The sequence below is a fragment of the Carlito syrichta genome, unplaced genomic scaffold (assembly GCF_000164805.1).
Source record: "Carlito syrichta isolate Samal-C Ts95f unplaced genomic scaffold, Tarsius_syrichta-2.0.1 Scaffold50662, whole genome shotgun sequence".
In the NCBI taxonomy this organism is placed as follows: Eukaryota; Metazoa; Chordata; class Mammalia; order Primates; family Tarsiidae; genus Carlito; species Carlito syrichta.
Window position 1 is genome coordinate 188,162 of NW_006994758.1, and position 3,705 is coordinate 191,866.

Here is a 3,705-nt window from a genome sequence, read left to right on the forward strand (position 1 = left end):
TTTTTTATTTATTGTAGAGATGAGGTCTCGCTGCCCAGACGAGTCTCGAACCCGCGGGCTCAGGCAATTCACTCACCTCAGCCTCCCAAAGGCGCGGGATTACAGGCTGAGCCACCGAGCCTGGCTAGTTTATTCCTTTCTTAAAATGTGTATACTTTTGTCCCTGTTCGGATGCCAAAAAAAAGAAAAAATATGTGTACTTCTTTTGACATTCTTTGTCTATCTGGCAAAATTAGTCTTCAAAAATGAAGGGGAAATTAAGACATTCCCAGATACGCAAAAACTGAGAGGGTTCATCGCTAGCAGATCTGCCCTACAAGAAAGGCTAAAGGCAGTATTTCAGGATGAAGTGAAAAGGCATCAAAGAGCAATTCAAATCCACATAAAGAAATAAAAAACACTGTTAAAGTTAACTACATAGATAAATATAAAAGTCAGTATTAATGTATTTTCTGCTTTGTAACTTACCTTTTTTGCTATCTGATCTAAAAACACAACAACATAAAACAATCATTATAAATCAAAGTTGGAAAATAAACAAACAAATAAATAAATATATCTAAGTTGGGAGGGTCGCTTGAGCCCAGGAGTTCAAGGCTGCTGTGAGCTATGATCACACCACTGCACTCCAGCCTGGACAGTAGAGCAAGACTCCATCTCTTGAAAAAAACATAAATCTATAATCTACATTGATAGATTCATGGGCACACAATATATAAAGATGTAATTTATGACAATAACAACATAAAGGGGTGCTCAAAGCTATATAGGAGCCAAGTTTTTGTATAGTATTGAAATTAAGTTGATATACTAATGTGAATTAGATTGCTAGAAATTAAGATGTCATTTTTAACCCTTGTTATGGTTTGAATGTAGCGCCTCCAAAATACAGGTGCTCTCAATGTGAAAGTATTAAGAGGTAGGGTCTTCAAGAGGTAACTAGGTCATGAGGGCTCCTCCCTCATATAAGATAAAGGAGCTTGATGGAGGGAGTTGGTTATCTCATGCACGTCTGCCGTCTGCCATATAAGGACACAGCAAGAAGGCTTTGCCAGATGCTGGTGCCTTGGGCTTGGACTTTCCAGCCTCAAGAACTGTGAGAAAACAAATTTATGGTCTTTATAGGTTATCCAGTCTGAAGTATTCTGTTATATCAGCACAGAAAGGACTAAAACAATCCCCTAAATGGGACTTGCATTCCAACAAAATGCAAGACTTGTGCACTGAAAACTACAAAACATTGCTAAAGAAAATTAAAGACCTAAATAAATGAAAAGGTCCATTTATTTTCATGGATTGGAAGACAAAAAAGTACTGATACATGCTATGATATGGATAAACCTTGAAAACATTATGCTAAATGAAAGAAGCCAGACACAAAAGGCCACAGTGTGTGATTCCACTTACATGAATGTCCAAAAGGGGCAAATCCATAGGCACAGAAAGTAGATTAGTGGTTGCCAGAGGCTGGGAGGAGGGGGAGTTACTGCTAATGGGTATGAGGTTTCTTTATGGGGAGACGAAAATGTTCTGGAATTAGATAGGGGTGAGGGCTGCACAACATTATATACAGAAAACATTGAATTGTACGCTTTTTAAATTTTTTATTTTAAAGATGTGGGGTACAATTCAGGGTTAGGTATACAAATGTTCATTATGCAGGCACCCTTGTTGATGAGGTGTGCCCCTCCCTCCCCCAGCAGTTTCCCTCAACTGCCGATTTCATCCCCCCTCCTCTGGCAGTTTCCCACCACTTTTAAGTGGTAGATTTTATGGTATGTGAATTATATCTCCAAAAACAACTTTTTTAAAAAGAGGTAGTTTTTTATGCAAAATATACCATCTATCCTCAAATATACACTCAAAGTACCAGTAAGGCCCTAGGATAACATTCTAAGTGGAGTTCAATTTTTTTTTTCTTTTTCACATGGCTTCAGTTCCTAAAACGTTCAGAGGTCCCCAAGACAGATTTGCTTTAACAGAGAATAGAACAAGTTATGACAATTCATACAGCTCTCCATGCTCCCCTGGAAAGTAGTACTGACATTCTTGTCAAAGTGCGCACTTCAGTATCACATCAAAACAGGCTCTTTGATCAAGCTTTATGAAACAATGATCTCATCCTCTGTTGATACCAGGAGCAGGAGCATCACCTTCATCTCTTTTTGTGGTGCTTTTTGTTAAATATAAAGATTTATATTTTTAAGGTCAGGCGCTGGAATGTCAGGCTACCATTACTATTAACAGGCAAACTTGTTGAGTTTTAGTGGCAATAAGGGAAAAAGAACAGTGAGAGGAGTCAACTGCCCTATTTGTAAATAGGGAGAGGGGAGAAAAAGATTATATACCTATAGTGACTTGTGTATGCATAAAAATGATCTGGAAAAATAATTGTCTCTTAAGCATTTGAAAACTTATTTTTTTGAATCAGGGTCTCACTCTGTCACCCAGGATGGAGTGCAGTGCCACAATCACAGCTCACTGCAACCTTGAACTCCTGGGTTCAGGTGATCCTTCCACCTCAGCTTCCCAAATAGCTGGGACTACAGGCATGTGCCACCATGCCTACCTAATTTTTCAATTTTTTTTAGAGACGAGGTCTCACTATGTTTCCCAGATCTCAAACTCTTGGGCTCAAGCAGTCCTCTGGCCTTGGCCTCCCAAAATGCTGGGATTACAGGTGTGGCCACCACACCCAGCCTGAAAATTTCTTTCATAAATAAGCACACAGCTATACCATTTTCACCAATTAGCTTGGCAAAAATTCACATTTCAATACTCAGGCCATTGGCAAGACTGTGGTGAAATAAGCATTCACATATTTTACTGCTCCTTACCCTTGCTTGGACCAGCCATGCTCATTCCTACTTCAGGACCTTTGCACTTGCTGCTCCCTCTGCCTGAACACTCTTTGCCAAGATTACCATGGGGCTTGCTCCTTCCAGTCAACCTAAGATCCAGCTCATCATCCCCTCCTCAATGAGGTCTCCCTACCTGCCTCCTCACCCACCACCTCACCACACCACTCTGACATCACTCATTTTCTTCACAGCACCCATCTTTATCAGAAATGATTTCTCTCTTTTCCTCTCTTCTTCTAGGCCAGGGGTCAGCTAACTTTTTCTGAAAAGAGCCAGAGGGTAGACAGCTTAGGCTTTGCAGGCCTTATGGTCTGTTGCAAATTCTCAGCTCTGCACGAGAAAGGCATAAACAATAAACGAACAAGCATGACTGCATCCCAACAAAACTTGATTTATACACACATAAATTTGAATTTCACATCACAAAATATTATTCTTTTGTTTCCTTCAATCATTTAGAAATGTAAAGGCTAGTCTCAGTTCAAAGCTCATACCAAAATAGGCGGCAGGTCAAATTTAGCCTGCAGGGCAGAGTTTGCCCACTCTTGTGCTAGAACATCAACTCCAGGGCATGATTGTCTGCTTGATTGATTCACTGCCATATCCCAGCATCCAGAGCAGTGCCTGGCACCCAAAAGGCTCTCGATAGATGTTCACCAAGTGAGTGAGTGAGTGAGTGAGTGAGTGAAATGACAAACTGAATAGCAAGTTACTGAGGGAGTGAATTAGGGAAACACATGACAGCAGGCACAGTCCCACCCTCAGGGCCTCACTTTACCCTAGCCTGGATTTCAACAGGCTCCCCTAAGTCTTAGAAAAAGATCAGAAGGCTGAGACTGGAGTA